The sequence below is a fragment of the Papio anubis genome, chromosome 15, assembly GCF_008728515.1.
Source record: "Papio anubis isolate 15944 chromosome 15, Panubis1.0, whole genome shotgun sequence".
In the NCBI taxonomy this organism is placed as follows: domain Eukaryota; kingdom Metazoa; phylum Chordata; class Mammalia; order Primates; family Cercopithecidae; genus Papio; species Papio anubis.
Genome location: NC_044990.1, coordinates 62,779,595 through 62,805,845, shown reverse-complemented (window position 1 = coordinate 62,805,845; position 26,251 = coordinate 62,779,595).

The window sequence follows — 26,251 nt, the reverse complement described above, 5'->3', positions numbered from 1 at the left end:
CACAAGCGAATTGGCAATGATTCAGCATGGAGCCTTTTTAGCTAGCATATTGGCGTCTCAAGAAAGAACATACCATGTTTTAGGCAAAGAGTTCTGTGCCCATATCCATGCCTCTCCTTGTGGGATCTTTAATATGAAAGATCTGGGAAAGAAACAAAATGTCTGGGGAAAAAACAAACAAAAGAATTATGTAATCTGGATAATTATATCTGACTCTGAGGTCACTTTGGATTGAGAATAGAATTTATGCATTTGGTTTGATTGGGGGACATCCTGGTTACTGGCTGAGTAGTAGACTACAAACTGTGATAATTTTTCTGATTTTTCATGTGTTGCACTATTTAGGTGTGTGATTTCCACCGCTGTAAATACTGCTGTGTAGCTGTTATAAAATGTTGTAGGGAATGGTCATCAAACAAAAATACAGAAAAAATTTGACCATTAGAGAGGGTGAAACAACCACCTCCAAAAATTTGATACATCTTTGAGACACCTCTAATACTGGGGAAAAGCAGGGTTGATAATGACCACAGATGGCTTACCCTTCAGGTCAGGCTTTAAAATAACTACTGTGGGTAAGGCGGACATTGAGAACTGAAATTATCTTCAACCACTTAGCTAACTGCCTGCCCTATTGTGATCATATTTGGTTGTCCTAGCTAACACAATTTTACAATCTACTATAGGCTTGAATATAACTTTGCTAATGAGTAGAAGACAAAAGTTGCAAACTTATTTTTTCTTTCAGGACCTCTGTGGAAAAAACTGATTAAGTTAGCTTGAAACTTTCCATCTTTACAATATATCTCATCAAAGAATTGTTTATTCTATAAGCTGTTTCAGAACTCTCACCTCAAAACCTTCACCATGCTGAGTCCACCAAACCTAAACTATTGTTTCATAATTTATATTCATTTTTCAATTGAAACCCCTTCATCAGCTCTTATGATACACAGAATTCTTTGGCATGGTATTCAAAGTATATCATCCATGCTTACCTCTGCAGCCTCATTTCTCATGTCCCTAGCACCCTCACATTACAAATTATTTTCATACAAAAGCAATACTGGTCTTTCAGTTTCATTTCTAATCATTTGCTACCTCTTTTAAAGAAATTTATAGACTATTATCAATGCGGAACATTGATATTACCTCTTTAATCATGCTCTCTCTGATTCTCAAGATTGTTGTTATACACATCCATCTAATATCTATTTAAACATATATGGATATATTAGAAGTATGTATATGATAACACATATTATATGCATATATTAGATATATGTGTATGACAAACATATTATATGTATATATTCAATGTATGTGTATAATATATATTAGATGTATATATATATATAATTGCATTTTATGGTTGTATTCATATGTCTGTGTTTCCCATGATTTTTATATTTATAGGTTACTTATAAATATTCTACGAAAAATTTGGCAGCACATTTGGCAAAATTAAGGCTAAAAAAGATATTACCCACAAGTCAGTAAAAATATAACAACATCTCTACAATGCAACATTTCAGAGTGTCTATAAAATAATGAAGAGTTACTGCGCTATTTAATGTTAGTTATTCAATGCCATGTTTCTTTTTTTTTTTTTCTTCTTTTTATTATACTTTAAGTTCTGGGATACATGTGCAAAACGTACAGATTTGTTACAGAGGTATACATGTGCCATGAGCACCATCTTTGTTTTAGAAAGAGATATTTACTTCCCTGAATAACCTCTCTTATGTTCTCATGGGGCCAAGTGCTTGAATGTCCGGGAAAACACTTTCTTTGACATTCATTTAATTTTATGCTTCGTCTCTTACCTCTGACTCAAAGCAAGTTGTACCTTGCTCAGCAAATAGTGTAACATTCAGCCTGACAGATGTGGTCATAAAACAGGTGTAGAGAGTTTAAAATCAAAATGCATGTTATACATCCTTCAGAATTTGGCACTTAGCTGAAAATAGTTCAAGAAACACCATTATACTGGGTCATGCTTTGCCATACTGTTACTGTTTGAAAACCACTGTTTAAGACAGAGAACTTCTTAAATGTTGGTAAATGACGTTTTGTTTTTGTATTCTTAAGGATTAGTACAGTTCTTGGAATATCAGCAAAATTAATTGATGAAATTCAATACATCTCACCTGTCTCTCCTTGTCTAGTCTCATATGCCATAAAAATTTACTTTATTCTCAACAGTGATGTTTTTTGAATAGATAGCTTATGAACATTTGGCTACAATGGGTAAACAGGGGCTTCTGAAGAGCTCCCTTGGACACCTCAGATGTATGATCAGCAGTTTCAATTCACTGAGATTCAACTGGGCATAGAAAAAGAAGCATAGGGAAATGCAACTAATTTTTTTCAGCAAATGGTTAAAAAATTTCAAGGTCTTAGTATGACCTGAGTTAGCTCTTAGATTTAAAGAGATTAAAACTCTCAATATAAACTCTGTGATGTTTAGGATAATCTCATCCATTTACACTAAGGTCTAATTACAGAAATTTGAATATGTTCTTTACCTCATCATTCAACTTCACAACAACAAATCGATATTATCTGTCTAGTATATGCAAGTCTTTGTATTAAAAATGTAGCTGGTATAGCTGAGGAACTGAATATTTAAGTTTATTTAATTTTAAGTAACTTAAATTTATGGTCTCATGAGGTTTGTGACTGTATTAGACAGTGAAAATCTAGATAAAAAGGTGCTTCCATTTACTTGTGTTCCTTCCAATTCAGAATTGCTATGATTAATCTAATATTAATAATAATCTATATTGGAAGTCATGCTATCAAATTAAGTAATCACAACTTTTAGTAAGTTATGTACATAAAATTCAATTATTAGATTAAATCTAAAATAAACATAAAAATGAGCATATTAACATGCTATTGCATAGACTTATCTTTATTTTTTATTGTTTTAAATAACTTCAACTTTTATTTTAGATTCAGTGAGTACATGTGCAGGTTTGTTACATGGGTATATTACGTGATGCTGAGGTTTGGGGTACAGATAATACCCTTTCCCTTCCTCCCCTTTCTAGTAGTCCCCGGTGTCTTTTTTTCCCATCTTTATATCCACGAGTACTCAAAGTACTTGTGAGAATATGCAGTGTTTGGTTTTTGGTTACTGCATTAATTCCCTTAAGAAAATGGCCCCCAGATGCATCCATGTTAATGCAAAGGATATAATTTCATTTCTTTGTATGGCTGTGTAGTATATCATGGGGTATATGTACCACATTTTCTTTATCCAATCAACCACCGATAGGCACTTAGGTTGATTCCATGTCTTTGCTATGGTGTATGGTGCTACAATGAACATGTGAGTGCATGTGTCTTTTTGATGGAACGGTTTGTATTCCTATGGGCATATACCCAGGAATAGGAATCGTGGGTCAAATTGTCGTTCCATTTTTAATTATTTGAGAACTCTCCATACTGTTTTCCACAGGGCTGAACTATGTTGCCTTCTCACCAACAACGCCTAAGTGTTCCCTTTTCTCCATAGCCTCATCACCATCTGTTATTTTTTGACTTTTTATAATAGCCATTCTGACTTGTGTGAGATGGTATCTCACTGTGGTTTTTAATTTACTTTTCTCTGAAGATTAGTGATGATGAGCATTTTTTTCCTCTATATATATATAGGAAATATATATATGAAATATAAATATATATTTATATAAATGAAATATAAATATAAATAGATATATAATTTATATAGGAAATATATATATAATATATATAAATAAATATATATATATTTGCTGCTTGTATGTTTTCTTTTGAGAAGTGTCTTTGTGTGTCTATTTCACACTTTTTAATAGGATTTTTTTTTTGGTGCTGATTTGTTTAAGTTTCTTTTAGATTCTGGATATTAGATCTTTGTCAGATACATAGTTTGCAAATATTTTATCCTATTCTGTAGCCTGTCTGTTTATTCTCTTGCTGGTTTCTTTTGCTGAGCAGAGGATCTTTAGTTTAATTAGGTTCCATTTGTCAATTTTTGGTTTGTTGCCATTGTTTTTGAGGACTGAGTCATAAATTCCCGAGGTGGATGTTTGTAATGGTGTTTTCCACATTTTCTTCCATGATTCTTATAGTTTTAGGTCTAACATTCAAATATTTAATCCATGGAGTTAATTTTTGTATTTGGTGAAAGGTAGTTGCTTCATTTCATTCTTCTGCATACAGCTACCTAGCTATCCCAGCAGTCTGGGATTCCTCTCCCCGTTGCTTGTTTTTTGCTAACTTTGTGAAAGATAAGATGACTGTAGGTATACAGCTTTATTTTTGGGTTTTCTAATCTGTTTCATTGGTCTATGTGTCTGATTTTGTTACAGACCATGCTGTTTTAGTTAGTGTAGCCCTGCAGGATGGCCATTTTAACAATGGCCCACTCTTGATTCTTCCAATCCATGAGCATGGAATGTTTTTCCATTTGTTTGTGTCATCCATGATTTCTTTCAGCAGTGTGTTGTAGTTCTCCTTGCAGAAAGGTTTCACCATTTTGTTCAGATGTATTCCTAGGTATTTCTTTGTGGTTGTTGTAAATGGGATTGCATTCTTAATTTGGCTCTCAGTTTAAAGGTTCTTGTTGTGTATAAATTCTCTTGCTTTTTGTACATTTATTGTGTATCCTGATGCTTTACTGAAGTTTTTTTTATCAGTTCCAGGAGTCTTTTGGAAAGGTCTTTAGGGTTTTCTAGTTCTAGAATCATATTTTTGGAGAAGAGAGATAGTTTGACTTCTTTTTTTCCTGTTTGAATATATTTTATTTCTGTCTCTTGACTGATGGTTCTGGTTAGGACTTTCAGTCCTGTGTTAAATAGGAGTGATGAGAGTGGGCATTGCCATCTTGTTCCAGTTCTCAAGGGAAATTCTTCCTGCTGTTGCCCATTCAGTATGATGCTGGTGTGGATTTGTCATACAGGGCTCTTACTATTTTGAAGTATGTTCCTCTGATGCCTGGTTTTTTAATGGTTCTTATCATAAAAAGATGTTAGATTTTATTAAAGACCTTTCCCATGTTTTATGAGATGATCATACAGTTTCTGCTTTTAATTCTGTTTTTATAGTGAATTGCATATATTTATTTGCATATGTTGAACCAGCTTTGTATCTCAGGCCTACTTAATTGTAGGTGAATTAATTTTTGAGGTGCTACTGGATTTGGTTTGCTACTGTTTTGTTGAGGGTTTTTGTGTCTATGTTTATCAGAGATATTTGCCTGTACTTTTCTTTTTTATTGTGTCTTTACCAGCTTTTGATATCGGGGTGATGCTGGCTTCATAGAATGAATTAGGGAGGAGCTTCTTCTTTTCGATTTTTTGGAATAGTTTCAATAGAATTGATACTATCTCTTATTTGCACTGTGGTAGAATTAAGCTATAAGTCCATCCGATGTGGGACTTTGGTTGATAAGTTTTTAATGACTAGCTCAATTTTGGAACTTGATATTGGTCTGTTAGGGGTTTCAGTTTATTTCTAATTCAATCTTGGAAGGTTGTCTGTTTCTAGGAATTTATTCATTTCCTTTAAGTTTAGTTTGTGCATGTAGAAATGTTCATAGTAGTCTTTGAGAATGTTTTGTATTTCTGTTGGATTGGTTCTAATGTCACCTTTGTCATTTCTGATTGGGCTTATTTAGATTTTTTTTTTACTTTGTTAATCTCACTAGCAGTCTATTGATCTTGTTTATTTTTTTCAGTAACCAACTTTTTGTTTCATTGATTCTTTGTATAAATTTTTGGGTCTCAATTTCATTCAGTTCCACTGTGATTTCAGCTATTTCTTTTCTTCTGCTTGCTTTGGGTTAAGTTTATTTTTGTTTTTCTAGTTCTTCTAGATGTAATGTTAGTCACTAATTTGAGTTATTTCTAACATTTTGTGGTAGGCATTTAGTGCTATAACCTTTCCTCTTAACCCTGATTTTGTTGAATCTCAGAGATTTTGGTATGTCGTGTCTGCTTTCAAATACTTCTAAGACTTTTTGATTGCTGCCTTACTTTTATTGTTTGCTCAAAAGTCATTCAGAAGGAAATTGTTTATTTTTCATTTGTGTGGTTTTGGAAGATCTTCTTAGTATTTTTTTCTATTTTTCGAAAGCAGATTTCTTAGACAACAAAATCAGTTGATTAGGTTGATTAGCTAATACCATGCACGAGTTTTGTTTTTCTTCCTTTTATTTCCATTTACTTAATTTCACTTCATCTCTAGACTCTAAAATAAGAGTATTGTTCACTATTAAAAATAATTACAATAGGAATATGGAATATGGTATTGCATATAATGATATAGTGTAAATGGCCCCATTATCGGGAACTAAGGAATGTACATAAAACTTAATTTGGTTTTGGTCATTCACAAAGAATAAATGGATTTCTTAAAAACTAATGGAATTAACTCCATCCTGCTGTAGAAGCCTGTTTCAAATGCTTTCATTACCAGAAGCTCAATTAGCCCAGGTAGTTTGCAATCATTCAGACTGTAGTCTACATAAAAAGTGTGGTTATCTGACCCAATTCACCAAATATTTCTATCATTCAAACAATTCCACTCTTCCTACAACCTCAGCTGGGAATCTACAGGGTTATTCGATCTTTTCATTGCGCTGTATGTGTCCATAACCATGAAAACACCTTAAGTATTATTAATTTTGTGGTTATAAATTTAGTGAGCAAATCAAAAAATACAGAATCCACAAATAATGAAGATATAATATATATCTATGTATAAAATGAATGCATGTGTGTACACACACATATATGATTCTGACATATATATCATATATATGTGTGTGACATATATATGTATCTCACATACACATGATTCTGAAATTGACCCTTAGATTATATTATAGTGAGCAGTGTGCATGTGATACACAGAGGTGTGTGATATGTATACACATACACACAAGCACACACACAGAGGTTTATTTTTTTTAATGCTGCTGTTTATAGTCTATAGACTGAATTTCCTTTTCTTCAAAGGAAGCCTCAGCTCTGCTCTTAAGGCCTTTCAAATGATTAAACCAGGCATACCCACGTTGTATAGTAGAATCAGTCTCTCTATTTAAAAGTCAATTGATTAGGGAATTTCATCACATCTACAAAAAGGCTTTGGGCTTTTGACTTGTAAGTTTAAAAAATGGAAATATACGTGCCTTTTTAAAAAAAACAGAAAAAGTAATGGAATAAAAATAAACTCTAAACTCGTTAAATTTGAGAATCATGACAGTTTCTGTACTGATAAATCGTCAGTGTCAGGCACAGGGTATGTACTCAATTAATATTTATTTGAATAAATAGATGAGTGAATATGCATGTGTGTGTATGCATAGTGAACAATAATTTATGAAGATTTCATATAACAAAAGACTGTGTTAAATATATTACTTCATTCCTGTAATATATGTGTGGCCCTTTCTCATTTAAATTAATGTAAGTAAAAATATATTGCATATTGAATACTTGTTTAGAATATAATAGAAATTTTAGTATTTAATATACAATAATTGGTTCAGGTTTCTCTGTGTATAAGGTTAAGGATTGTTTATTAGACAACACAGGCTCTTTATGGATTACGTTTTTTCTAAATTACAATACATTTAAATGTACATGCACTCTAACTATTTATTTGTTTTTCATGAATTGAAAACGAAATGCTCTTCCTTATGCCCATAACTTTTAATCAGGGAGTTATTAAAGCACTAGGGACATACTCATTTATTCTTTATGTATTAAAAAGTTCAATATTTAAATTAGTTTAATTAAGTCACCTAGCTTATCTTCCAGATAACTTTTCATCTTAATGAACTTAGAGTAGGCCACGCAGAAGCATTTCAGTTGGAAATCAGTTATTGTCATTTCTATTTCCACATGAGATCAAACATCGGAGAGGTAAACAATGTGCTCTTCTTAAGTGTATTTAGAGATGTATCAACATATGAGAATTCATCTGGCTACCAAATTTGCCTTCCACAAAGACCTTATACATATGTGTGTTTCATCATTTGGTTCTTAATATGTTTAGTCAACCATATGATTTAATCTTCAATAAAATGTGACAAAATAATCGTTACATCATTTAATATTTCTAAATAAATAATTTATTTGAATGTTTCATCTTACTACGTATCAGAGAAGTTCAAACCAAATAGATTATATGGTAAAAACAAACATTATGGTTTAGGCCAACATTTTAACAATTACTTAAAATAATATATTTACATCAGTTACTTTTTTCTTTTCATTGGAACATTTACATAATTTACACTGTGGAAATATAAATATTTGAAAAATTAAAAATAACAATAACATATTTTTATTTGGAAACCTTTAATAGTAGCTTTATGATTTAGAATAATTTAACCATTGATAATTCAGATTAGTCTGTTTTTTACCACAATATGTTCCTTGAAAAGTTCTATTAAAAATTTAATTATGGTTCACTGAGATAAAAAATGGAAAATTTTAGCAAAATGCCTGGTTATCAAAACATGAAAGCTCTATTGTCTGATTTATAATTAATATTGAAGAGAAGTAAAAGAATCATTTCTTTCTACTAAACTGGTCTACCTAGATAGTTATATCAAATAAATAGGAAAACAGTTAGATTTTTGAGTAAGATTGTTTGGAGTTTGGGAGGGAAATGTATTTCAAAATATTAAAAACTTCTGTAGTCACTAAATTTTAATTAACACATTTTAGTTCCTCTCCATACTGGCTGACATAGAGAGGAAAAGGCTTATCAGGTTAAGACAACTGAGTCTTAATATTTCCTAATTCTTACACACTGTTGCCACCAGAAGAGTGTAGCTTAGCGGAAAAGTTAAGATTCAATCAGAACTACGTGAAATATTATGATAGATTCAAAAAATATTTTTTTCTTTAGCACTAAAATTGTGATATTATTAGACATTTTAGAGCTGAGAGAAGCTAGATATTTGAAACACTTTTCTATTTTACTAAGATGTAACTAATCATTACCCTACACCAATGTGTGATAGGAAAATTACCCATCAGTAGTAATATAATAAAAATGGAATCAATTACCGTTTTTAGAAAACAATGAATACTTGTGATGATTCAAGAATTACTTTATAAAGCTTTGTCAGTTATAATCTTAAACACAATTTTAAAGTAAAATGAAGATTAGCATACTGGTCATATATTTAACACTAGGCATTTGAAGCCCTAAAATGTCATGAATTTGGTTGGGAAAATATTCCTCACTGGTATTACATTGAAAGTAAGATTATGTATTAAATATAGAATATTTCCTATATTACTCAAATATTTATGTATTTTCTTTTTTATTTAGTTCATTAATCCATGAATTTATTTTTATGCAAGATGAAAAGTAGTCATTCAATTTATTTTACCAATGTTGTTTAGTGATTCAAACACAATTAATTGACATGTTTATTCCCCCGGAGTTCCAATGCCATTTCTGATATGTATCTAGTGCACAGACAAACATGGTTTCAGTGTTTAAATCTCCAGCCTTAGTCTATATGTTTATACCTGCAGCAACACAGCACCCACATAATATATCTTGATGTCTGATAGAACGAGTTCTCTCATCTCATAATTCTTTTTCAAGAGGTGCTTGTCTATTTTTGACCCTTTTTACTTCTATAATATCAACTTCTCAATGTTCAAATTCCTGAATGAACTTCTTTGTATTTTGATTGGGATTACATTAAATTAATAGATTAATTTGGAGAAAATTTATGCTGATAACGTAGAATTTTCCAATTACTGAATAACTTATAAGTTTCCAAGTTTTGGCTCATCAGTAGTCACTAGTGTTTCTTTTTTATAGAGGTCTTTTACAACTTCATGAACTATATCCCAAATTCTACCGCATTTCCAATGCTTTTAAAAATAACATATTTTCTAAATGTAATATTTAAAGAGAATAAAATTGCTTAATTTAGAAATATTACTGGGGTTGGGTGTGGTGGCTCATACCTGTAATCCCAGCACTTTGGGAGGCCAAGGTGGGCAAACAGCTTGAGCTCAGGAGTTTGAGACCAACCTGGGCAACATGGCAGAAACCCGTTTCCACAAAAAATACAAAAATTAGCCAGTGATGGTGGCACATGCCTTTAGTTTCAGCTACTCAAGAGGCAGAGGTGGGAGGATTACTTGAGCCTGCAAGGCAGAGAATGCAATGAGACAAGATCATGCCACTGCACTCCAGTCTGGGCAACAGAGTGAGATCCTTTCCCAAAATAAATAAATTAAATTGAATATTGTTGGTATACATCAATATAAATTTGTATATTGTTATTGTATCCACCAAGCTATTCTTTAGAATATTTAATATTTTATCTTGTGTTTATATTGCCATCTACAAATAGTCTAATTTTAATTTTTTCCTAATGTTTTTTCCTTATAAAACTGGCTAAACTCTTTATCTCAAAGAAGAATCAAAGTAACACTGGTTACTCCAGGACTTAAGACCTTAGGCTTGCAAACGGCATGTCATCATTTATTTCTTGTTCTATTGGTTAGAGCAAATCACATAGCCAAACCTAAAATTAAGTTATGGGGAAATATACTCCACCTCTTTAGTGAAGAATGGAAGCTCACTGACAAAGGTTATGAATAAAGGGAGAAATAGAGAATTGAGCCATTAATACAATCTCCAACAGCATGTTTGTTTTTAACAATTTTGAAGTTTAACTGTTTCGCATGTCAGCATGATGTTTACTATAGAATGCAGTCTTATTAGATATACTATTGTAATAGATTGGGTTCCCTGGATGCAATTCCTGAGACAGCGTTTGATATTCAGGATATTTGAGGTGTCAATAGAGTGAATGAGAGTTGGAGAAAACAGGATTGAGCAGAAAATATCAAACTGCAATGTGAGTCCAACAAACTTTGTGTGATTCATTAGAGTCTTCCAGAGATAATTAGTATATCAGAGTTTTTTTTTTGTTGTTGTTTTAACATAGGCCCTAAATGTCCAAGCTACTAAACTATCTGCAGCTAGGACAAACACTGAAGAATCTAACAGGTGTAGGTGATCTGTTGAGAACGTTCTTAGCAGCTGGGGCAGTAAATACCTCCTTGAAGAGGAAACTGAGAAAACCATTTCCCTGTCTACTTCACCTCTATTACATTAAATAAATGTGTTTTTCATTCACAGCATACTAACTATATTATCAAATTGTTATTTAATACATAATAAATGAAAGTATTTAAAAATTATAATTTTATCTTTTAACTTATTAATGTAAGGAATTGAATATTGCTATGGCTTGAATGTAAGGCCCCTCCCAAACTCACGTTTAAATTTAATTGCCTTTGTAACAGTTTTAAGAGGTGGGACCTTTAAGATGTGATTAGACCGTCAAGGCGACACCCTTATGAATAAATTAATGCTGTGATTGCAAGAGTGGATTTGTTATCACAGGAGTGGATTCCCTATGAAAGCATGAGTTCAGCCCTTTTTTGTGCCTTTCTCACCCATATGACACCTTCTCCTATGTTATGATGCAACAAGAGGTCCTTTTCAGATGCTAACACCTGGATTTTGAACTTTCCATCCCCCAAAACTGTGGAAAATAAAATTTCTGCCCATTATAAATCATGCAAGGTATAAATTACCCATGGTATTCTGTTTTGACAGCGCCAGCCAGACTAATACAAATATTTTCTAAATTTAATTAAACCTTGATTTAGTGCATCAAACTAAATTTGCTCCTCCACTTATGTCTTTGGGCTACATTTAATGATTTCATCTTAACTAACTTCCATTTAACTTATGATTATCAGCAATATATTAGCTGTAGATTAATCTTTCAACTGACTTTTTAACTTTGATTATTATAATTTATATTTTTTACATATAAGAAATTTTTTCATTTTGCAAGCTTTTTATACTTTCTAATTTTTTTTCATCTAAGCATTTCCTTGCCTGAATTGGTCAATATTATATACCTCCTATGCAGCCATCAGAAGTAGAGAAGATGTTGGCCAGACATGGTGGTTCATTCCTGTAATCCCAGCAGTTTGGGAGGCCGAGGTGGGTAGATCACCTGAGGTCAGGAGTTCAAGACCAGCCTTGCCAACATGGCGAAACCCAGCTTTACAGAAAATACAACAATTAGCTGGGCATAGTGGTGGGTTCCTTTAAACTCAGCTACTTGGGAGACTGAGGCAGGAGAATCACTTGAACCCAGTAGGTAGAATGAGCCGAGATCAGGCCATTGCATGCCAACCTGGGCAATAGAGCGAGACTCCATCTAAAAAAAAAAAAAAAAAATCAAAATGAGGTAGAAAAGATGTGAATTTATTACTGGTTTCCTCTTAGTCTGCGAACTTTTATGTTAAAATTTTACTGGACAGAGAGAATATCTTATTGAAATTTCTGCTTGAGTAGACTCAGACCTTGACTTCTGTTTCCTCACTTTCAGGCCCTTGCACACAATTCTGTCAAATATAAAGTTGAAATTAATCAGTTGGACAAATGCTCCAGAACAAAAAGTAACATCTGCTTTACATTTGGGGTACTGCTCCTACTTTGAATCTAGATGGATTTTTATCATCTTGTTAGCAATTTTTCGAATTAAAAAACGTGTAAACATCTCATTCTGCATTTTCAGTTCCTTTTGATGGAAACATTTTGTTAAAATAGGCTTTATAATCATATTACTGGAAATAAAAGTTAAATTAATATATAAAAATCATAACATAAATATTATAAAATAGAAAGTCTGTGCAAATTAATGGAAAATCAATAAACTCATATCAAACTATTTGAGACTGGAAAAACCAAGGAATGTTACATTTATTAGTAGATTAATACAGACTTGGTACAGATTACAAACTTACTTTCTATTTACTTAAAAAAGATTTATCTCTTTTTTAAAAATATATCAGAAACTCCCTGAAAAGATCACTCTACATAACCTATAAAGTTTTTTAAAGTAGGGCTCAACTTGGTAAAATTGATTAAATATATCACAAACAGTATTTTTAATATGAGAATAATAAAAAAGAATAAGATAGAATGGAATAGTATAATAAAAAACAGAATATGTTGCACATACTATGCATAAGAATTGCATTTGATACTTTTGTTTCACATAGATACAAGTGTGTATAGTGGAACTTGTGAAAAAAATAGTTTCATACCATGGGTCAAAAAAAGTTTGAAAGTCACTGGATAATATAGGGAATACAAGCAAATAAGAAAAAATTCACTCTACGTACATTGAAGGAAGAAGTTTTTTTTAATCACATTTATAACTATAGGAGTAAACTAGTCCACCTTAACACACATAGTAACTTTCTGATGTTTGGGACGATTATAATAAATGCAGTATAACAAGTGTTACTAAATCTCAAGTAACCAAGATTTAGGTTTTAAATGTTTGGATTGCCTTTGCTTTTTCTCCATTCTTGATTTTCTATATCTGTTACCAGGTGAACAGTACAAAGAAAAGTATAAAAAACTTGACTATTTAAATTTATTTTATCATAGGAAACTAAACCAAATTTTAAAAGAAAGAAACAATTGTAGTTTTTGATAGAAATATAAAACAGAGAGGCTCAACAGATGATTATTTTACTCCTTGGGAATTTTATTTAAGTAAACACTATTTTCTCAGATACTATAATTAAATTAAAGCTGATTATAATTGATAAACTTATGTTCTATATTTGCCATTTTCTAGTATGAAAATTGCTTAATTTGATGTAAATTAGTTTTAAAAAATCAGAAGAAAATACGATTGTATTTTCTCAGGGATAGATATGATATCGTATGTACATTTCATGTCAGTAATCTAAAAAGTGCTAGAAACAGCAATTTCCTAGTTATTCAATGTAAATAATGACTTTTACTGATAGTTCTGTAGCCGTTCGATACTCTAAACTACATTATACTTGTATAGCATGTATAAGCACAGTTTATAATTTGTCAGCAGAAAGACATCTTGTAATTAGCTTGCTATATAGAGCTGACCTAATCAGTATTACCTGGAGAATGCCATCTAACATTGACAGCATTCTCTTAGTTAAAGATAGAAAACTGTCAGGATTTCCGTTAAATTTATATACCCAGGGGTTTGTAACTCGGCATAAAAAATGCCACAAGTGTAAACTTAGCATGCAAGGTGTTAGCAGGGTAGTTTATTTTAAAAGGCTGTATGTATACTGTGAAAATGTCCTTCAAGTTTAAAAAGGCAACCTGGCAACATGAAGGTCTACATAAGAAAACATCTGTGTTAATACTGTCTCTGTGTTCCTAGAAATCCTGCTGATGTTTTAACCAGGGAAAGATAATGATACAGCTACACTTAACTGGAAATGTCATACTATTTAGCGAGCTATTTTTGTGCCTTCAGCTCTTCATGTATGTTCAAAAAGGACTCTTCTAATTCTAAAGATATCTCCAAATAAGAATGTCACAGTTGTATTGCATAATATGAGGTAGGACTTGCCCTTTAAAAAAGAATATCATAGCTTTTAATGTTTTTGTCTTAAATCTGACAATTATTAGCAGCTGGTGGAAACTCAAATTAATATAAACACTAATCACTCAAAATATAAAACAGTAATAATAATAATGCCTTGCCAAAAACACTTGCACTGAGCCTCAGAAATTAAACCATATAAAATGGGAAGTACCTTTTTAACATTATGATTTGAGGTACTTCAAGCAAGGTACCTCAACATAGAATTTTCTATTGCCTAAGTGGAAAGCAGACTAGGGTTGCTGATACTGCTAAACTTCAGTGGTATCTATGATAAGCTGTCTAAGCCTTCTCTGTATCTTGCTCTTAATAATTGCAAGAAAGAGGAATTGTATCTATTGGTGAATGTTGATATTAGAACCAGTAACATCAAATTTCATTAATCTTTAAACTGCAGACGTCACTTGGGGGCTTCTGTTCAAGATGAAATTACAGTGACAAGTTTTACTCTCCTGACTGACTAAAACAATCACCAAACCAAAATGCACAGAACAGCAATAGTTTCTGAGACAACGGACATTAAGCAATAAAGGAAAATGTATAATGGAAGCAGACAAAGTGAGCGCTACCATTGCACCAAAATACTGATTAGAGAGTTTCCAGGTTTGGTACAAAAAGAAAGAACAAAGCAGAGCCTAGTACACTACCTCAGGTGAGAAGATGAATCTAAGTGTCTGGATAAAACAAGGGAGCAACAGTTATCAGGGCAAATTATGGCAAATAAGAAAATCACGTAGACAGAAATTCCAGTAATCTGAGAGTATCGTTCTTAAGTGTGGAGCTACATATTAGCTGGTGTGTTCCTGCAGTGCAACTCCCTGAGGTTAAAGACCCACCCAAAAAAACTACAAGGAATAACAATCAGTGTTCTCATGGAGCTAAAAAAAAGTGCCTGTTATCCTAGCCAGACTAGAAAATCTCAAAATTATCACAGCATTGAGTACAGTATTCATAAATATATTGCTTTTATAATGTAGAATAAATGGCCTCTAGAATAAAATACAGCTTACATCAACCTAAAAGTATTCAACAAGCAAAACCCAAAAAAATGATCAAACTATCCTCAAAAAACTTTCTGTATCACACAAAAATACTGAAAAAATTTATGAGCGAGCAAAAAAATACCATCTTCAACCAAAATTACATGACATAAAGAGGCAGGAGAAATACAATTCACAATGAAGAAAATGGAAAATAATAAAGAGACAGTCAATCAAAACTGACCCAGAATGCATAGATGCTAGAATTATCAGGTGAAGACAATAAAACACTTTTAAAAGCTAAACTATATTTCACATATTCCAAAATTAAGTAGAGGTATAGAATTGTAAAACAAAGTACAAACTATTAGAGCAGCAAATGCCAATATCAAAGATGCAATGACAATGAATGGAATACAGGGCAGATAAAATATTGCAGAGAAAAAGATGAGTATGCTTGAAATGGAATGGCAATGGAAACTTTCTAAAAATAAAAAACAATAGGTAAAATTAAGAACAGCATAAGGGCGATAGAAACCCTTGAAGGGAAGGATTCTTAAATTTATTGAAAAATATAAACCTCTAAGTTCAAAAAATTTAACTAACACAAAATGCAATAAACATAAAGTAAGTTGCAACAAAGTGTACCACAGTCAAATTGCACGAAGCCAGCGATAAAGAAAAAAGAAATTATAAAAACAGGTAGAGAAAAAGATACCATTTTTTATGTGTGTATATCATTATACACAGAGAAACAAATAAATATTGTGAGAAGACAGTAGAACAACATCTTTAAAACACTGAAAAAAACTATCAATATAAAATTCTATAGACATCGGTAATATATTTTAATAATGAGTTTTAAAATGACATTTTCAAAATACAAGTGTTGAAAAATATCAATTGATGGCTGGCCTGCTCAACAACAATATTTAGGGGGATCCTTGAGAAAAAAAAGGAAAATTACAACAGATAGATAGGTACACGGATCCCAGAAAAGAAAAAAATAGCAAGAGGAATGATAAAGATGTATAGTTGCTAGTTATACACATATACTTTAAATCCCATTAAAAGATTATTTACTATTTAAACAAGAATCATAATATGTTAAAGTTAATATATGTGTAAGTAAAATGTATGTAAGTAATAACATACAAAGTAGGAGAGGAGACCAATGAAAGAATACTTTTGGAATAAATATTTTTGTAATTTTTTTCTATTATTAGCTTGTTAGTATTGGCTCTTTATACTTTTGTTTCATTTTGCCTTATGGTTTATTGCATACTTCTTTCATACATGATACAACATTTTGAAATATCATTTGCTTATGTGGTATCATGTGTTAAAGAAGTATACAATAAACTATAAGGCAAAATAAAATAACAGTATAAACAGCCATTGCTAACAAGCTAATAATTGAAACAAAAAAAAATTCTTTTCAAAAGACATGAAAGGAAACAAATGATATGAAATAAATAGGAGAAATGTAGCAAAGCAAGAGACTTTACCACATCAATTATAATACTGAATATAATTGGTCCAAACGTCCAACAAAAGGGAAAGAATGAGACTAAATGGAAAAGCAAGGGCAAACTCAATGTTGCCTTCAAGAAACACAGTTAAGGTATAAAAGAAACACATTGAAAATAATAGCATGAAAAAATTACACCAGTTATAACTAATCAAAAAGCCAAAGGAGATATATTAATATTAGATAAAATATATTTTAGAACAAATAATATTACCAGGGATAAGGAAAATACTTTCACAATGAAAAAGTACATACAAGTACATAAAAAGGATAAATGTCTATGAACCTAAATATAGACCCTCAAAATATATAAAGCAAAACTAATAGAAAAGAAGGATAAAGACAATTCCATATTTATAGCCAGAGACTACCATACTACGCATCCAATATTGGTAGAACAAGGAGAAAGAAAATCAGAAAAGATACAGATTATCTGAATAACGCTGTCAAGCAAAAATATCTCACTTACCTTTATTCAAGACTCCACACAACCGCAGCAGAATATCACCTTTTCTTATGAACGTACATGAAACACTCATCAATATAATAAGTATATTCTTAAACACAAAGTGACTTCCAATAATTTCTACTTATACAAAGAATATTCTTTGACCACGTGGAATTAAATTTAAAACAACAGAAACAACTCTCTTACACCACCCACTGAATATTTGAAAAATAATAGTAATTCATATCTAAATGAATCCTGGTTTAATTTAGAAAATACTTTGAACTAAAGAAAAATTGTAACATGTTATATCAAAAATTTGTTGGTTGTTGTTGAGGCATGTTTTAGGAGACATTTATAACACAAAATGCAAAAAGTAAAAATGTACATAAAGAAACAAGGTCTTATATCAGTGACCTCAGATATACATTAGAAAACTAGAAAATAAAGAGTAAATAAAACCCAAAGTAAACAGAAGTAGTAAAATTCAGAGGAGAAATCAATAAAATGGAATTTGAAAAGAGAAACACAAGCCAAAAAGTTTTGCTTTGGGAAGATCAATAGCACTAATAAAGTTTTACCTATTGTGACCAGCAAAGTGGCAAGAAGGGAAAAATTACCAATATCAGAAAGGAAAGAGGCGGCTTTCCTAAATATTCCACAGAGATAGAGGAAAATAGGTAATTATTATAAATATGCCAGTCAATTCAATTATTTATATGAAATGGTCAATTTTTTTGAAATAATTTATCCGTCTTAAACCAAGGGCATTCCAAGAAGTAATGAATAATCTGAGTTTCCATATATCTACTGAAGATACTGGATTTCTAATTAGAAAACCTTCCTCAAAGAAACTTGTAGTACCAAAACAAGACAATGGCAGTAGTAAGTCCTCACCTCTCAATAATTATCTTGAATAGAAATGGATTGTTATCAAATCAAAATATATACAGTAATTGAACAGATTTTTAAAAATTGAGACCCCAGTGTATGCTGCCCACGAATGACTCATTTACCTGTAAGAAAACATAGTCTAAAACTAAAGATGTAGAAAAAGATACATCATACTAAGGAAAACAAAAGACAACAGGGGTAGCTATATAAATAACAGACAAAATAACCTTTAAGTCAAAAACAATACAAAGAGATGAAGGTCATTACATAATGATAAAGAGGTGAATACAGCAAGAGGATATAACAACTATAGATATATATGGACCCAACACCAGGACACATAAATATTTAAAGAAAATATTAATAAATCTGAACAGAGAGATACCCTGTAAAACAATAATAATAAGGGACTTCAGCAGCTCACTTCCAGCAATTGAAAGATTATCCAGCAGAAAATCATTAAAGAAATATTGGACTTACACTACACTATAGACTAAATGGACTACAGACACTATAGACTAATTAAACTACACTATAGATAAAAGGTGGTATTCTGCTGGTGTATAAGCATATATAAAACATTCCATTCAACAGCCACAGTATACTCATTATTCTTAACTGCATATAAAATATTCTTGGAATATATCATATAAAAATAACAAAGCAAGTCCTAATAAATTGCCAAAGACTGAAGTCATACCGAGTATCTTTTCTGACCAAAATTGCATAAAGTTGGAAATGAATCACAAGAGGAAGTTTGGAAAATTCACAAATGAACAAAACTTGAACACATTCTCCCCCGAACAATCAATACATCAATGAATAAGGTTTTCAAAAAACTTAAAATATTTCTTGAGGTAGAAGGGATGAGATGGCCAACTACATGTAGTTAAGGAGCGTTGCTGCCACCAAGAGAGTCCAAAGTATGAAGTAAATCACCATAATTTGGGCAGCTCTTTGAAGAGAAAATTCTCAGAGTGTATGGAGAGACAGTGCTGACGCTGACCCTGAGGAGGAAGGAAGCTGGGTACCCTGCACAAGGTACCCAAATTCCAGGGCTAGTTCCCAGCCGTGAGTGGCTCCAACACTCTTTCATGATAAAAAATAAATAAACAAATACAGAAATGAATGAATGAATAAATGAATACATAAGGTGTAGAAAGAATGGACCTTGACACACTAAAGGCCATATATAACAAATTCACATCTAACATCATACTTAACTGTGAAAATTTGAAATCTGTTTCTCTAAAATCCAGAATAAGAAAACAACATGCACAACTTCTCAGCACAGTACTGGAAGTCCTAGCCAGACCACTTAGGCAAGGGAAATAAATGTTATCCAGGTGAAAAAAAAAAAAAAAAAAAAAAGTTGCTTTTTTTCTGTTTTAGATGACATGATCTTTTATGTATAAATACTAAAGACTTCACCAAAAGACTGTTAGAACTAATAAAGTCAGTAAAGTTAAAGAATACAAAACAACTTAGAAAAATCAGACACGCTTTTATACTTTAACAATAAACGATGTAAAAATAAAAAAAAATCCTACTACTATCACATCAAATAAATAATTAGGAGTAAATTTCACCAAGGAAGTGAAAGATCTGCGTGCTAAAAACTATAAAACTTTCATTAAAAAATTGAAGATTACATGAATAAATGGAAAGATATCCCATGACCATAAACTGGAAGAATTTAATATTGTTAAAATGTCAAATACTGCCCAAAGCAATATGCAGAGTCATTACAATCCTTATCAAAAAAGCAATAGTATTATTCAGAAAATTAAAAATAAATTCTAAAATTTTTATGTAATCTGAAAAGATCCCAGATAATCAAAACAATACTGAACAAAAAGGAACAAAGCTGGAGGCATTATACTAGGTGACTTCAAAATGTACTAATAATCTGTAGTAATCAAAACATTAGGGCACTGACATAAAAGCAGATTCATAGATCAAAGGGACAGCACGGAGAGCTCAGACATAAATTTACACATTTAGAGCCAACCGATTTTTGACAATGGTGTCAAGAACACACAATGAGGAAACGGTAGTTTCTTCAATCAATGATGCTAAAGAAACTGGATATTCTCATGTACAAAAATTAAACTATGCCCTTACCTCCCACTATATAGAAAAATCAATTCAAAATGAATTAAAGAATTAAATGTAAGAAATGCAACTATGAAATGACCAGAAGGAAACAGAAAGAAATGTTCTAAGACATTTATCTTGTCAACAATATTTTAGATACCCCCAAAGCACAGGCAACAAAAGCAAAAATAGACAAATAGGGTTACATGAAACTCAAAAACTTCTGCATAACAAAGAAAATAGTCAACAGAGTGAAGAGACAATCCACAGAATAAGAGAAAATATTTACTCTATATTTGATAGGAGTTTAATATCCAACATATATAAATATAAATATATAAATATAAATGATATATCTGATACAATATATAAACTGTATATAAACATAAGTATATAAATATAAACTCTATATCTAATAAGGGTTTAACATCTAAAATATGTAAAGAATTCAAATTACTTAGTAGCAAAAAAATACATATAATCTAATTAAAAATTGCCTATTTCCAAAATTAATTGGAAAAAATACATTCAAAAGAAGACACAAATGGCTAACAGGTATATGACAAAATGCTCAACATAACTTATCATAGGAAAATGCAAATTAAAATCACAATGAGATATCATTTCACGCCTGTTATAATGGCTATTATCAAAAAAGATGAATAATAAGTGTTGTCAAGGATGTGGATAAAAGGGAAACTTTGCACATCTTTGGTGGCAAGGTAAATTAGGCAACAACAGACCACATATATGAAGGTGGTCTGACAAGATTATAATGGGATTGAAAAATTCCTATCACTTATCACCTACTAACATTGTAGCTGTCATAATGTACTACAGCACAACGCATTACTCATTGTCACTGGTGTGAATGAGCTTACTAAGCTGCCAGTCTTAAAAAATTCTATACAGTACATAATGCTTGATAATGCTAATGAACAATTGTGTTACTGGTTCATGCGTTTACCATATTATACTTTTTAATCATAATTTTAGAATGTATTCCTTCTACTTATAAAAAATAGTTAACTGTAAAACAGCCTCAGGCATGTCCTTCAGTAGGTATTCCAGAAGGCGTTTGTTATCATAGGAGATGACAGCTCTATGTGACTTATTGCCCCTGAAGACCTTTCAGTGGGACAAGATCTGGAGATGTAGAGAGTGATATTGATGATCCTGACCACATGGAGGCTTAGATTTATTTTTGTATTTGTGTCTTAGTTTTTAACAAAAAAAGTTTAAATAGTAAAAAGTAAAATAAAATAAATGCAAAATAGCTTATACAATAAGGATATAAAGGAAGGAAATATTTTAGTACAGCTGTGAAATGTGTTTGTGTTTTAAGATAAGTGTTATTACAAATGAGTCAAAACATTTAAAAGTACATAAAGTAAACAAGTTACAGTAAGCTAAGGTGACTTTATTATTGAACAAAGAAAAATATTTTTATAAATGTCGTGTAGCCCAAGTGTACAGTGTTCTGAAAATCTACAGTAGTGTACAGTAACATCCTAGAGTTTCACATTCACTCACTACTTACTGACTGACTTAACTAGAGCAGCTTCCAGTCCTGCAAGCTCCATTCAAGGTAAGTGCCCTATATAGTGTATCATGTTTAAGCCTTTATTTTTATTTTTACTCTACCGTTTCTATGTTTAGGTATACAAATATGTACCATTTTACTATAATTACCTAGAGTACTTAATGAAATAACATGCTGTACAAATTTGTAGTCTATGAACAATAAGCTGCATCATAGCTGAGGTGTCTAGTAGGCTATACCACCTATGTTTGTGTAAGTACACTGTAATATTCACATGAAGACAAAATTGCTTAATGTTGCATTTCTCAGAACATATCCTCTTTGTATGACCCTACTTCAAAATATCACGTTGTACATAATAAATGTATGTAATTTTATCTATAAATTTGAAAATTAAAATTAAAAAAAGAAAACTCCAGGCCTAGATTGTTTGATTGGTGAATTCTCTAAAACCTTAAGAAAAAAATAATAATGCCAATGTTAAACAAAATATTTTAGTAATTTACATTAAAATATTTGTTTCTCAGTTCATTTTATAAGGGCACTATTACCCTGATACCAAAGCCATGAAAATAAATTACATAAAATAATGAAAATGACAGATATCCCTCATAAATATGGTGGACATATTACAAACAAATTTTAGCAAATTGAATCCAACAAAATAAAAGAAAATGCAAATCAATCTCTGAGGACAGAGGAGATCTGTTGTTGCCTAGACATAAGGGTATATGTTGGAGGCACAGGAAGGAGGAATTATCTGGTAGCCTAAGGAAAAAATTGGGGGTGATAAATATTCATTATCTTGATTATGACGATTGTTTCATAGGAGTATACATATGCCAAAATGTGTCATTTGTATATGTTAATTACATGCATTTATTTTTGGTTAATTATACTTTAAGTAAATAAATAGATAAACAAATAAATAATGCAGTTTCCTCCCTCTAAAACTAGAGTTAGTCACTCAGGAGAATAACATTACACTTGAGTTGAAAATTTAAATACATGCTAAATCTGATAACACTTTAGTTTACCTTTATTGTTGTTTAATTGTTTTAAGTGTTTTTCTCTTTTTATTTCTCAACAACAACACACTGTGAGTAAATTGAAACAGTCATGAATTTCATCTTTGTTTGCTTGCTGTTACCCAATTTAAATACCATCATTGCTTGGTAAAGGCAATTAGCCTATTATGAAGTTTTGTGGTACATATGCACTATACATGTTTATTAGCTTTACAAAAGTTTTAACAAATTGTGTGTGTGTGAATGTGTGTCATTGTGTACATGCAGTACCTTTGAGGAAGCCAAAATAAAAGGTAGGAATAAACGAAGAAAGGAAAGAGAAAAGAAGGAAAGAAGGTAGTATTTGTTAAATATCTGTATTGAGCAAATCTGCATAATTGAAAATTCTCTTAATTAGCTATTCCTTATTGAAGCCTATAGTTCACTATATTTAGGAAGGAGCTGGTTTGCTTTTCTAAAATTGTGATAAGTATGCATACTATAAAATTTATCATTAACTATTTTTAAGTGTAAATTTCAGTAGCATTAAGGACACTCACATTGTTGTGCAACAATCACCACTATCCATCTCCAGAAGTTTGTATCATTCCGTACTGAAACTTTGTACCTATTAAACACTAACTCCTCATAATGCCACCCCCCTAAGCACTGTTCTACTTTCTGTCACTCTGAATTTTACTTTTCTGACTAAAGCACATAAGTGTAATTATATTATATTTTTCCCTTTCTGTATGACTTCCCGTAATGTCCTCAAAGATCATCCATATTGAAGCATCTATCAAAATTCTATTCCTTTTTAAGGTAGACAAGTATTTTATTGTGTTTATATATCACATTTTCTTTATCCACTCACCTATTAATCGGTATCTGTGTTGTTTCCACTTCCTAGCATTTGCCAATAATATTGCCATGAATATTAGTGTACAAATATCTGTTTGAGTCCAAGCTTCCATTCTTTTGGATACATACCCCAAAAAGAAATTGCTGAAAATTATAGTAATTCCATTTCATTTTTTATGAACTACCATATATTTTTACAGAGAGGCTGCACCATTTCACATTCCTACCAGCAATGCACAGGATTCCAATTTCTCCACATCCTTGAAAAAAATTGTTTAAATGACATTATAGTCATCATAATGGCATTGAAGTTCTATCTCATTGTAGTTTTGATTTTCATTTCTCTAGTGATTAGTGATGTTCAAAATTTTTTCCATGTAATTTTTTTGGCAATTTGTGTATCTTCCTTGAAGAAATGGTTATTCAAGAGTCCTTTGCTCGGTTTTGATTTTTTTTTTTTTTTTTTTTTTTGGCTTTTTTTGTTTGTTTGCTTTAGGAGTTTGTTACACATTCTGGATATTAAACGCTTATCAAATATGTGATTTGCAAATATTTTCTCTCATTCTATGCTAATTGGCTTTCTAATGATTGAATCACTCTGTGGGTTAGTGCTGGCTTGCAAAAGTGCCTGTTACGCTTTGCTCCAAAATGTCTCCCTTCTTCTGCAATCTTTCTGGGCTTTATGTTTTTCTTCTTTATAATTAACATTGATATAAGCATGCATTGGATCAATTTTTTGTGATTTTTGCCATTCTTTGACAGTTTGGCTAATTTAGAAAAGAGAAAACATAAGCCAAATTCTCTATCAATTTAATAGGAGTTTATAGTTGCCTATCAGAAAAATTCCATTCATTTTCTCCAAAACCTTTTTCATTGTAGCATTATTTCCAAATGGGTAAAATTCACAAGGACATTTACTTGCATGCTCTTTTTTCATTGAAACTGCTTTATTATGTTTTAGTATAATATTTTCTATTGCTTTTAATAATTTCCTTATCTACAGTACACCTCCTCTGAAACTTATTTTATATTTGGTTAGCCATTTCTGTGGGCCCAGAACCATGTTAAGTATAAACAATAAAATAAAGCAGAAAATGTTCTGTATTCTCAAGAAGCTTTTGGTGTTAAAACAATTACAGCACAATTTTAAAAATACATAGAATAAAAAATATTTTTAAATGTTCACTTTGAACACAGCGTGAGGTTCTAGGAGGGTCAATTTGATCGAAAATAAATCTATGGTTACAATCTTTATATTTCACTTTCAACATACATGTCCTTGGATACAAAACCCAAATATAACTTTCTTGTGTTCATCTATAAAAGTGTTAGCATTTCTGAATGAGTTTTATGTATTATTACAGAGAAACATTGCAGTGCAGTTTATCATGCACAGTTAAATAATTAATATTACCGTTTTATTCCTTTCTCATTGCTTTGAGTGACTTTAATACCTTAAATAAGGATTTAAATACATTTTATTAGATGCATCCCCACCTAAGCCAGAATCCTCTACCATAATAATGAATCGAAGTTAATTTTGTTCTGTTTTACCAGATTATTTTGAAATTTTTACTAAACTCAAAAAACTCTAGTGCTTGAAAAATTTATCTTTTTTTCTAATATATTAACTTTAGAATGCTAGATAGAAATGTGGTATTATGGTAACTGTTTTGCCATTTTTAACAAGAAAGATGAACAGAATAAAATGTCGCTTGTTTTATTTCATGTTCATGAGACTTAAAAATAATATACAAAAATATAATTTGTATTTGCTTTAAAAAATGAAATACAATTACTCAAGTACTTAGTAAATAACAAAATGCTAAAAATGTTGCCAGTTTTACATTAACATATTTCTTTTTCTTTCATTAAACTGCTTAAAAATTTTCAGTAATGTAGCCTTCTCATTAAATACTGTTTCGTCATTAAAAATATGTATCAGGAGTATTGTTGTTTTATTAAATTCAAATAAATACAAGAAGTTTCTTCTATCTGTAATTCAGATCTTAAGGGAATTTATCACAACTTATGGTGTTAATTTAATTAAATTCTCATGGATCATATAACCTCAATAAAAAATTTTATTAGTTGGAAATATTACAATGGTATTGATCCACATTGAGATGTCAGGTTTCAAATTTCTATTATAGTTATGTCTAAATCAGTGTATTATGGAGATATACCTAACTTTACTAAAGCTGTTTTTTCTGTTTAGACTACATTAACAATTGTTCTTCTAGATATGACCTTAAAGGAAAGGCACAAAATCAGTCTAGTACATTTGAAAAATTTTGTTTATTCTCACAAGTAAGAGAGAAATAAATTAATGTCAGAACTAGTATTAGAATACAATACTTTCTCAAAATGTTCTAATG